This window comes from Lissotriton helveticus, chromosome 2_1 (assembly GCF_964261635.1).
Source record: "Lissotriton helveticus chromosome 2_1, aLisHel1.1, whole genome shotgun sequence".
Lineage (NCBI taxonomy): Eukaryota > Metazoa > Chordata > Amphibia > Caudata > Salamandridae > Lissotriton > Lissotriton helveticus.
This window is the reverse complement of record NC_136059.1, coordinates 1,675,766,907-1,675,779,544: the sequence shown is the minus strand read 5'-3', so window position 1 is coordinate 1,675,779,544 and position 12,638 is coordinate 1,675,766,907.

Here is a 12,638-nt window from a genome sequence, read left to right as displayed (position 1 = left end):
ATAATAGTGCAACTTTTAGAGTTCTCACTAACTCTCTCTCTGTGGGGGTCTATTTTATACATGTCAGAAACCGGTCTAACCGTTTCACCTAGGGGAGGACTTAGACAATCAAACTGGCTGACTTATTTTACTAGACCTTAATTTTAGCTTATACTCCTGCTGCGGAGTTTTCTCTAACAGGGAGGGATCTGTATCATTGTCTTTTGCGGGACAGTCCTTAAGAATAGTACTTTGGCAATCTTTGAAATCCTCGGAAATGTTCTTTGAAACAGTCTTTAGTCCGTAAAATTTTTTCACATGAGACAGGTGGACCCAGCCCTTCCTGCCTTCCAGCTTGACGGCAGTACGGGTGGCCAGAAGGACCTGCTTGGGCTCCTTCCAGCGGGGCTCCAGCGGACTTGAACGATCAAAGTTCCTTACAAGAACCATGCATCCGGGAACGATTTCATGCGGTGCCATCTCGGTATTGTCTGGAAATGCGGCGGCAACCTGTGAACGACAAGAGTGTAGGGCAGACATCAAGGAAGCTAGGTAATCTGTCAGCATATTACTTGAAACATCTGTAATACTTCGAGGTCTAGGTGTACCCCACATGTTAGGGGGGCGGCCGAATACGACCTCGTACGGGGACAGACCTGATCTGGAATGCGCGACCATGCGCATATAAAACAAAGCGACTGGCAGAGCTACTAGCCAGTCCACACCTTTCTCTTTACATATTTTAGCAATACGGATTTTCAGGGTCTGGTTATGTCTCTCTACGAGACCGGCTGCTTCAGGATGGCGTACACAATGGAACTTCCACTGGTACCCTAACAAAAGGGAAACATGTTTCATGAGTTCAGATGAGAATGGCTGGCCGTTGTCAGAATATACGACCCTAGGGAGTCCATAACGGGGGAAGAATTCACGAACCAACTGCTTGGCAGTGGTCGCGGCTGTGTAATCTGGGACTGGATATGCTTCTGTCCACCTGGACAAAGCGCATACAACTACAAGAACATACTTGAAACCTCGACATCGCTCCATCTGAATATAATCCATTTGGAGGACTTCAAAAGGGTGGTCAGGGGGTTGGAATCCACCTTGTTCCACCGGAACACTTTTACCTGGATTAAACTGGCAACATATCATACAGGTACGGACTTTCTGCTTGGCTGCAGCTCGTAAATGCTTGTTGAACCAAATGTTCTGGATACTGTCTAACATAGCTTTTTCTCCTAAATGTGCTGGACTATGTGCGGTATTGATAATGACTTGAACCATAGAGTCGGGGAGAAACCATGTGGCTCTACCCTTCGTTACCCATCCCTGATCTGTCTGGACCCCTCCTTGTTCGGACCATTTCTTGATTTCTTCGGGAGTAGCATGTAACTGGATATCTATGACATCTTGAGTGGGGTCCTTAACTGTCATACATGTAGTCGGATCTGGAGTATGTGTCTGTATCGGATTAACTGGAACGTCTGGAGTCTGTGCTGTAAGCTTGGCTGTGCGATCTGCTAGATCATTACCTTGGGAAATAATGTCAGTAACTTTCGTATGTGCTTTGCATTTCATGATAGCAATAGATGTCGGTAAGTGTATGGCATCTAACAGAGCTTGAATAAGGAGACCATGCTGAATCTTGGTTCCATGAGAAGTCATGAAACCTCTCTCCTGCCAGAGCACTCCAAAGTCGTGTACGACTCCAAATGCGTAACGTGAATCTGTGTAAACATTAACTTTCAGGTTCTTGGCGTGTATGCAGGCTTGTGTCAGAGCAACTAGCTCTGCTGCTTGAGCAGACAGGGTGTCAATACGGTGTGTCTCTATAACTTCAGTGTCAGTAGTCACTGCATACGCGGCTACTAGTTCTCCTGTACTTGTTCTCATACATGAACCATCCACATAAAGTGTCAAGTCGGGATCTGGTAATGGAATATCTGTCAGATCTTGTCTTGGCTTTGTCATAATATTAACTACTTCCACACAGTCGTGTGTGGCAGGATTCGAATTAACTGACGGTAACAGTGTAGCAGGATTTAGAACGTTGCAGCGTCTGATTTCTATGTGTGGCTGGAACAGTGTCAGTTCATAACCTGTTAAACGTGCAATTGTCAAGTGCTGAGTCTGTGTTCGGTTTAAAAGAACTTCCACGGAGTGTGGAACTTGTACTGTCAAGGAATGTCCTAATACTATGGAATCACTTTGTCTGATCGCTAGTGCTGTGGCTGCAACTGACTTGAGGCACGCAGGCAAAGCCTGGGCTACAGGATCTAGTGTGCTCGAAAAATAAGCACAGGGCTTGTATTGACCGGCTTGATCTTGTGTAAGAACAGATAATGCTGTACCTTCACGTTCAGTGACAAAAAGTGTAAAAGGCTTACTGTAGTTCGGTGTAGCTAGAACAGGAGCTTGGCATAAAGCTTTCTTTAACTCATTGAAACTAAGTGTATGTTCAGATGTCCAAGGGAGGACAGTCGATACGGCTGCCTCCTGTGTCGTTAACTGTATCAGTGGTTTAGCTAGAAATGCATACTGAGGAATCCATTGTCTGCAATAAGAAGTGAGGCCGATAAAAGCACGTACCTCCTTCTGGGTCTTGGGCTGAGGAAGACTCGCTATTAACTGGATACGGTCAGGTGTCAACTGCCTACCCCACTTGGACAGTAAGTGGCCTAAGTAGATCACTTGCTGGACACAGAATTGAAGCTTCGAAGGGGACACCTTGTGCCCCATCTCGGCAAGGAAATACAAGACTGTAAGGGATGCTCGCTCGCAAGCACGTTCAGAACGGGCTGTGATCAGTAGATCATCGACATACTGGAGCAGGGCAGTGTCAGTTGGCATGTGAATATTGTCTAGTTGTCTCTTAAGTGCTTGACTGTAAATACTAGGACTTTCTGTGAAACCTTGAGGAGCTCGTGTAAACATATAGCTCCTTCCATTTAAACAAAATCCGAAAAGAAACTGGCTATCTGGATGAATGGGGACACTGAAAAACGCGTTCTTGAGGTCTATGACTGTAAAAAATGAGGCTTCGGAATCAATGGCTGTCAATAGGGAAGAGATATCTGGGACAACTGGGTACTGGGGAATAATACATTTATTAAGTTCTCGAAGGTCAATCACTAATCGATATACTGGGGGTGCATTTGGATCAGTACGTTTCATGACTGGAATGATCGGAGAATTACATACATTGGAGTCAGTTTCTACAACTACTCCTTGAGCGATGAGCTCGTCAATAATTTTGGATAAGGCTGTTACAGCCTCAGGTGGCAATCTGTACTGTCTGATTCGTGGTAACACTACACCTGGTTTGAGAGTCACACGATGGGGTGTGATTTGCATGAAGCCAACATCAGTTGGACCTTGCGCCCATAGATTCTGCGGAACATTAGACAATCTCGGATCAAAATCTCGTAATACATAGTGACCCTTGAAGTCACGTAAAAACAAACGTATTCCCTCTGGGGAGCAGCAAATAACTGCACCTAATTCTTTCAGTGTTTTAATACCTAACAAATTTTCTGGACACGACTTCGTAAGTAACAGATCAGTAGTGCGGGACAATGGACCTACTTCTAGAGTAACTGGCTTAGATATCTCATTTACAATAGGCTTTCCTGAAAATCCAAGGGAAACATTTCTAGAGCCTGAGAGCGGAGCCCCTGGAACTTCGGCGTGACTGATGGTCGTCCTACTTGCCCCTGTATCAATCAGAAACTTTCTGTCTTTCCCTAATACTTGACTGTGAACATAGGGACCCTCTTGATCTACAGGTATCTCGATGAGAGGCAAGCCTACCTCCCTCTCTAGGCTGTTTCATGAATATGGCTGATACTCTGGATACTCGGACTGTGCATACTGGTACATCTGCTGTGTAACATGCTGTGTTGCAGCAATAGGCTGCGGTGCTGGAACTATCTGTTGTGCATTCTGTGGCTGAGAAGTCTGTGAAACTTGTTCTTGTCTAGGCGGACGTGGTCTTTCTTTAGTCTTACCAGTAGCTATGTTGTGTTTCAGAACTGCACATTCGTTTATATAATGACCTGGCTGTTTACAATAATTGCAGGTCCCTTTAACGGGAACTGCAGGATGACTGGCTTGATTCGGACCCCTCTTCTGACTGTCTTGAGGAACAGATTGTGCAACTAGTACTTTCATTTTCGTGTCTTTCATACGTTTTCTTTCATGATCTTGCTCTTCTCTGATTCTATTCTGGTGATACTGAAGCATCTGTAACATCTGGGACGGGGTATTAGCTTGCCAGGTACTTTCGACTTTCAAAACTCGATTCTTAACTTGTGGACTTGAATTCTCGACTAATTTAGTAACAAAAAGATGAGGGTATGACTCGCTACTTGTCTTGAGGCCACTGTTAATACTAAAGCATTTCTCAAATCTAGAATAAAAATCACTAGTGTATTCGTCTTGTTTCTGTTTACAGGCTGAGATTGCATCCCAGTCTTCCTTTTTAGTGGCTAATAATCTTGGCAAAACTTGTATTAACAGTTCTGGTAATTCTTTACATTTCTCTCCAAGACCGGTACCTGGTACTCGTATCTTATCTTCAGCTTCTAGAACTGCCCAATCGATCTTTTTCTCTCCCACCTCCCATTCCTTTTCCTTGAGTTTTTCATATACCCCTGCGGGCAACAGGACTTTTAACATTTTAATAATATCTGGATACGTATATTCTCCCATACGGAGCATGTCTTTTAATTCTCGGTGGAACCCTGCTGGATCTTTGTCGTGACAGGGAATTAATTTCTTCATCTCTAAGAGTTCCATCTTTGTAATCGGGGTGTAAACAAATACTCTTTGCATTTCACCATCTGCTGTCCTGACTGGGTGTACTTCTCGTAACGGATTCTGTCTATCTATGTAAAACGGTTTACTTTCTGGAGGTGAGACATGAACAAAATGCGGGTTCAGGAACGTTCTATATTTGTGGCGCTGTTCTAGAATAACACTAATTAAATCGGTACCTAGACCTTTCCATCTATACTGGAGTAACTCGTTCAGGACATCATGTAACGGACCTGGATCAGAATGTTGACCCTCATACAGAGTAATGAGGTGCTGGATCATATACATACCCACCAGTCGTTGCTCGGCTGGGGGCAGTTTCAGAAACATTTGAGCCACTATTTCGTCTGGAAAAGTGGTAGAATCAGTAGTCCATCGGACTGCTGATCGGACTAGTTCTTGTTCATGCATAGTACTTAACTCACTGTAACCGATTCGTGATTTCAGAATGTGATCGGTAGCTTGAAATACTTGTTCTAGAGAACCTTGTTCTGGTGCTGGATGAGGGACAGTTTTCTTGTAGTCTAGACGTGAATGTCGGTCGGAAAGTCTAGTTCTACCTACGTACGCTATTCTAGTGGGATTCTCGTCCTCTACCTCTTCTGTAGAAGAGTCATTCTCTTTCTCGCTTACTTGTGCTGCTTTACGTTGTTCGTGTAACTTTATTATTTCCTTACGAATTCTCTTCTACATACTCTATATACTACTGATAGTTCTGTGTTTACCCTCGGCTATATTATCACTCCATCTTGTCAGGATTCTCATTTCGGCCGGATCTTTGGTCGGATAATCTTGTTCCCTTATTAAACAATTAATCAGAAACTTTAATAACATGAGCTGGATCTCAGCTTTCCTTTGAGACATGGCTTCGCCAATACTTTCTGGATCATCCCCTGTACGGATGAAACGATATATTCTGTCTAGATCTTCTTTCATATTCGGTAGGGTGTCCAAATACCCGGTCACCCGTCTTACACGGATGGAATATATAACTGTACTATCATCACCTGCAACTGGATCATAGCGGCATTCAGTAAGAGCTCGTCGGATATCTGCAACGGACTTATATTTGGGCGTACGCTGTAACGCACTTTCATGTAACTCGACTAACGTTACACGTTGGTGTGGCGGCGGGGTACCAGGAGGACCTCCTCCTGCGGCCCCTAAACTAGAATCGTCGACTGATACTCTTCGTACTGGCGCGGTGGGAAATTGTAATGTGGGCTGGACCGGGGGTACCGTAGCAGGTACTCCGGTGACTGGAGGAGCAGGATTTACATTATTTACAGGAGCTGGCGGAACAGGATTTGCATATTCTGGGACTGTGTCGTCCAAATAGGACGAAATAAAAATATCAGCTGCGGTCGGTTTGTGACGTAGCTTGATCGGAACTAATGGTGGCGGAAAATTACTGGATGCCTCCGGGGTTGCTTTTGGCAAGCCCTCGGCAAGAAGAGGATACATACCCTTAATGAGGGCATGCCTCTGTCTGTCTGACTGTTCGGTTTTAACTCGTTCACCTATCTCGATTAATTCCCTTTCTTGGGCTCGTTCTAAGGATTCTCTACTTAGTTCTGACTTTCTGATTTCTTTTTCGGTTCTTTTATGAGATTCTTTGCGCCATAACTCGATGGCATCTTTCTGTGACTGTCTGGCTTTCTTTTTCCATAATGCTTCTTCTACTCGCATGATGCACTCGGCATCCCATGTGCCTGATACAGGCCATCTATACTTTTCTTCTAACTCTTTGGTGTACTCTACCCATAAATCTAGATATAATATGGCACTTATGCCATGCTTCTGATACATAAAATGACCTGGACTGTCCCTAGGCGGGACAGGAACTGCTGCTTCTAACAGACCTTTTCTAGTTTTCAACTGACGTAATTTAGAAAATAAGGGCATGACTGAACTGTAATCTAGACACAATACAATACACAATGAACACGATAATTACACCACTTTCATACCACGACATTAAAATACATGAAGAACATTTAAAATAACAGTTCGAACAGAATACTACCTGGAATACTGAAAACAGAATACATGAATCTTTTCGAGAACAGAACTGACTAGAACAGAAACTAGATGCACTGCTAAAACAGTACGAAACTTACCGGTCTCATAAAGAGACACGTCAGGACCCGCATCCACCGAAGTGGACACTTCGTTTTGGGATCTGTGTACCACCAAACCCCACGGACCAGAGACAATTAGATTGACCCTGTCTAGATACTACCCCAGCAACGGTACTCACCGGGCAGCAAGAACGGAAGGCCTCGGACTGGACTGGACTGCTTCGACGCCGGACGGACGAACTTCGGACTTCAGTTACGGGTGGGCCTCCGGATACCTCGGACCTTGGACTCTCGGCTTGGGCTCTGGTCGGGACTCGCCGCGTTCCTCCACCGCCTCGTCTGGATGCTGGACCGCCACCTCTGTCTCCTCCGTGGGCCTGAGGGATACTTGAAGCAGAAATATCTGCACGTGCACGGTATGGTTCCGTCACGGCTGCAGAAGGTCAGGGGGCCGGCGTGGCTTCACCGGCGCGTGGGGAAAGGGCAAGTCCCTGTTCGGGCGCCATTATGTGGTATATAAATAAATAATACCGGATCTAGGTTTGACTGGACATAGTAATAACAGATAGCTCAATAAAATAAGAGTCAAGATTCGAGGTAGTAGGAGTTTGCAGGTTTAATACAGCATAAAGGACAGGAACAGGACAACCTGCACGGGAACAGGATGGCAGGGCCCTGCAGGGGGGACAGGGAATGAGCGCGCCAACTTTAATAACAATGTACAAGCATATATACTAAAACAGTTGCATTACAATACATATGATAGGCGGAGCAGTGGGTGTGGTCAATAGCAGTCGCGAAAGATAAGGGTGAAAGTGGGTGTAACAAGAGGCGTATACATGGACATGTGATGTAAACGTAACAGAATATGTCATAAATGGGGCGGAAACATGGAGGGGGCTACCTAAGGAGCCGGGACCTCTGACCTGACGGTGCGCGCAAACTGACAATGACGTGTTACTAGGAGAAGCTGGGGGCTATGAACTCTGCGGTAGGAGCAGAGACTGAAGTCTGGAGAGTCAGGGCGACATGTACCTAAACCCTATCTAGTATCTAATGTTTAGAGGACATGTTGATATAAACTAAGAGTCAGGAGGGGAGAGGCTAACAGACTCTAAGACTGGAGCATGCATTATTCTACATGTAGTGCGTGATGAAGAATATTAAATGACCATTAAATGCAGTATTTCTCTTACATGGAGACGTAAAGGCTAGACAATGACGGAAACTATTGATGCGATTCAGTAGCTTAGGAATGCAGAGAAGGAGGGCTGGACTGATAACTAGAATCATAACATACTCTTGGCAGACTCGTGGGCAGAGCCAGGCCGAGCCGGGCACTGTGAGGCAGGAAGTAAGTGAAGGGTCGAGGATACAGGTGGGGGCTGTATCGCTCCTCAGTGAGGTTTCAGGAGACAGGAGCTGAATCTGGTGTCCGGGCCCTTTTGAGGCCTAGAAACGGGGACTTTACAATGAAATAACGTGCACACTGAGAAACGTGGCAACGTAACTTTACATAGGCCTAATATTCGTAGCTTTCACGAGAACTGGAAACTGGCATACTAGGGATGGACACAACTGTAATTGCGTCTTTAATCGAACATGGGGGATACATATGCATATTAATCATGCACACATAACATAAGATGGGGAACACGTAGGGACACAGAACATGGCAAAATTTACTTTTCCACAGGTCGACTGATGAAATTCACATTTGTCCTTGTTGAGGGTCAACCCAGCTTCCATCAGAGCGAGACAGACACGATCGAGGGCGGTGTCATGCTCCTGCGTGTCCGACCCGTAGACCAAGATATCATCGCTGTAATTAAGGGCGTTAGGGATGTGGTGGATGACAAGACGTATGGCCTCCTGGAAGATCTCGGCGGCTGAGGAGACGCCAAAACTGAGACGTTTGTAACGGAAAAGGCCAAGATGGGTGGCAAACGTCGTGATGGGGCGAGAGCTGTCGTCTAGCTCGAGCTGATGGTAGCCCTTGTTCAGGTCCAGTTTAGAGAACACGGTTGCCCCGTTGAGGGCCGTGATCATGTCACTCAGGAGAGGGCCTGGGTGTCTCTCCCTCTCAATAGCTGTGTTCGGCAGACGCATGTCCACACAGAGACGGACTTTGTTCTGGGATCCTTTCTTGGGGACGATGACCACCGGGGACACCCATGGAGTGGGGCCCGCAGTGCGCTCAATGATGTCGGCGTCCAAAAGTTCCTGCAGTTCACATTCAACCGCGGATTGCAAGTGAAATGGCACTCTTCGCGGGTGTTGAGCCACCGGTTTGATTTGCTCGTTGATATGCAGGTGTATTTGACGGCCCTTCAGCTTTCCCAAACCCCGGAAAAGGGAAGGGAACTTTCCGGCGCAGTCCGAGATGTCATGGACGTTGAAGAGAATGTGCACCAGCTGAAGACGTTCCGCCGTGGGGAGGCTCAGCAGACAGTATGACTGGTAGCACGTGAGTGAGTTGCTTAGTATGATTGCTTTCCAGGGGTATTCTTTATTTGTTGTATTTTTATGATTCTCTTGTGTTTCTTATGAATTTTCTCAATTAACAGATGTATTGTCTATTGAATTTTTTGATTTACAACAGTATTTATATGAATGTATATTTATAAAAAAGAAAAATTAAATATTTTTTGAATAAACTTTGTTTATACTTTATCTCTTTCTGTCACTGCTTTTGGATACTTATAGATGTATACACACAATTGAAGTATATGGCCACTGTAGGAACTTCTTTCCTCTTTGGGAGGCTCAGCAGACAGTCAGCCTCAGGTCCTTTAATTACGTGGATAACTGCTGGGATGGAGAGCTTGCCATGCGTGAGGGTGGTGTCAAACTTGCCCAAGCATTGGAGAGGTTTCTTCGCCATCCAGGTGTAGACGCGGACAGGCGCGAAATGTAAACGTGGTTTGGGGTCCATACGGTCGTGTTCGGCAACAGATATGTAGTTGAGCGATGCTCCGCTGTCCATCATGAACTTGGCGGCATGGTTGCCCACTTTGATGTTGAGGCGTGGATAACGTTTGAACTGATCATGGTCAGCAAAGTTGACATATTCGGTGGTGTAGGATGAGTGCCTGGATGAGGACGATCTTGAGTCTCTTGAGGGGGAACGACGGTCCCATCGGGAGCGCCGAGAGTCGTGACTGGAGTGTGAGGACGTGGGAGATCTAGGAGGCTCTTCTTGAACTGCTCTGATGTGATGACGCTTGGCCTCCGAGCGTGAGGGCCGCTGCGACCCGTCCTGTCTGTCACCAACGTTGCGTTTTTCTTTGTGGTAATCCCCACACATGGCCTCAAAGTGGTTGGACCGTCCACATTTTCTGCACCGTTGGCCCATGGCAGGGCAGGAGTCGATGTGAGGGTAGTCGTATCCACACCTGAAACATCGTCTCGTGCGTTCAGGTCGGCGATCTCTCCTTCCGGATACTTTCCTACTGTAGTCCGGGCGCCGCCTGGGCGAGTACTTGGAGCGCCGCGATCTGTCTCGCGGGTGACGTCTTCCACTGTCGCGCCGATCCTGTCGTCCCTGCCGTCTCTCAGTGATGCGGTTGGCGTGTTCACGGCTGGTGCAGGGTCCTGTTTCAATTTCCGCCGCATTTTCTTCGGCTTGGTCGTACAGTCGGGAGTTTTCTTCGATCTCTGCCAGTTCCTGTGGTTTTCTCAGCAGTCGCCGTCTCAGCGACTCCGAGTGACACCCCGTGATTATTTGAGATTTGATGGCTGCATCCGGTGAGAAGTTAGTAAAGTCACAATGTTGGGACTGCCGCCGCAGCCGGTGTATGAAAGAACTCAGTGGTTCTTCCTTTCCCTGGCGCTGCTGGTGGAACTTGTGTCTCTCATAGTCGACGTTTCTCTTATGCAGAAAACGGTTATTTAGAACAGTTCTTACTTTATCATAGGTGTACCATCTGTGGCTGGGATCTCTCGTACAATCTTGCTTATTTCACGCCCCCCTAGATTGCGAAGGGCTATGATCTTGTCTTTGTCAGGTTCAATTTTGGACCCTTCAATATAGTCCTCGAAGTCCTCTAGCCATTCTTGCCATTTTTGTCCCATGCTGCTTCCTGTTGTGACTGACAGTGGCTCCGGGGCTCGCAGGTGGGTGCCTCCCTTGACGTCCTTCTGCGCGGGAGGGTTGGACATCTTGGCGATGAGTTTTGGCGCCCACGTCCGCTTCTTGCGTCAGCGACTGGTGTGTGTTCCCAAGGTTTGTTCTCTTGTGGCTAGCAATGCTTGTTTGTCTCTTGTAGCTATCAATGCTTGTTTATGTTCCAATGCCTATTCCTTTGTCAATACTTGTTTTCTCTGTCTCTTTTTCTTGATGCCTGACTTTGAAATGGCCGCCTTAATTTTGTCCAGGGAGGATGTCCCTGAAGTCGCCTGACTCAAAGATGGCCGCCGCTATGGGAATCTCGTGTCCCACGAGATCTCAGTCAAGCCTCCACTCTCCACTCGGCACTCACCGGCAGCCGGTTTCTTCAGGCAGCCCACCCTCCGCACCTCTCCAGACGCTCCTCGGACACCGGAGCAGTCAGACGCGATCCAGGCGGACTCCCGCTTCACTGCGTGGTCTGCAGGCGATGTCTCACGCATCGGGGGTGAGCTTTTCTTCTGTTTTGGCGCGAACAGCGCTCGTTCAGCACCGCTTGACAGGCGGTCTCCGTGGGGCACCGTCCTCCACGCTGGGGTACTTTCTCGCCTCACTTGGGGTCTGGCAGAGTCAGGGTAGGCTCCTGGCTTCTGCCCTTGCAGCACTGGCTGGTCACTGCGCGCCTCCTGCGCAAGTCGCGTTTTAGCGCGAGAGGGTCTCCTTGGTCGGCGTCTCCTTCTCCTCGAGGTCGCCTGGGGACAGGGCTCGTCTGTGGGTTGGGTTCAAGCTGATCCCATCCTCGTCGCCAGCTGTAGCATCCTGCTACAATAATCACAGACGCTGTATATTGCTATCACTGGAGCTTTATTACTATACATCTACCATCGACCCTGTCCCTACTCTGACTGCCCTTTCCTGTCCTGTCCCCTCCTCTTCCCCTCTGCCCACCTAGCTCCGCCCACCCCAGCTACTGGACTGCTAACTTCGTTACACACGTATGCTGAGTTTGTCCATATAAGTCCCCTGCCTCTCACCCAACCACGTCCGAAGCCGCCTTGACACTAAGAGCAGCACTATTGTTATGCAGAACCGGTGTATGGGAAACACCGGAATAACATACAGGTTATTCTTTCTTTTGTTGTCTCAGTGAGGTGGGAAAACCTCGGGAACACTCAGCCAGGTGGGAAGGTCGGGTTGAGGTTTTATTTTTGGAAACCTTTGCCTTTCTCCATTTGTATTTACTACACCAACACACAAAAAGGGTGTGGTGAAGGGTAGACGTCATCCATGTGATTAGGGAAACCACAATACTTACCGCTCCTTTCTTATTTCCTTTTATGAACCTCCAGGATGTGCCATAGATGAGAAGACAACCAGAAAGAGGAATAGAGAAGAAGAGAAGCAAAGGAGGATAACATGAAAGGCTGATGTGACCCTTTTGTTTACCCAACATTCAATAAAATCTACAATCACTAAGAAGTACATACAGCCTCCACGTCTGTTTATCCAGCCTGCCCTCCCACACCACTATGTGTGTAGTGACCGATTCTTTCACAACACTCTCTCATTTCCATCCTGTAAAATGAATTCCATCTTTTACTGAGACTAGCAAAATATTTCTACAGAATATAATCAGATTACATGGACTGACA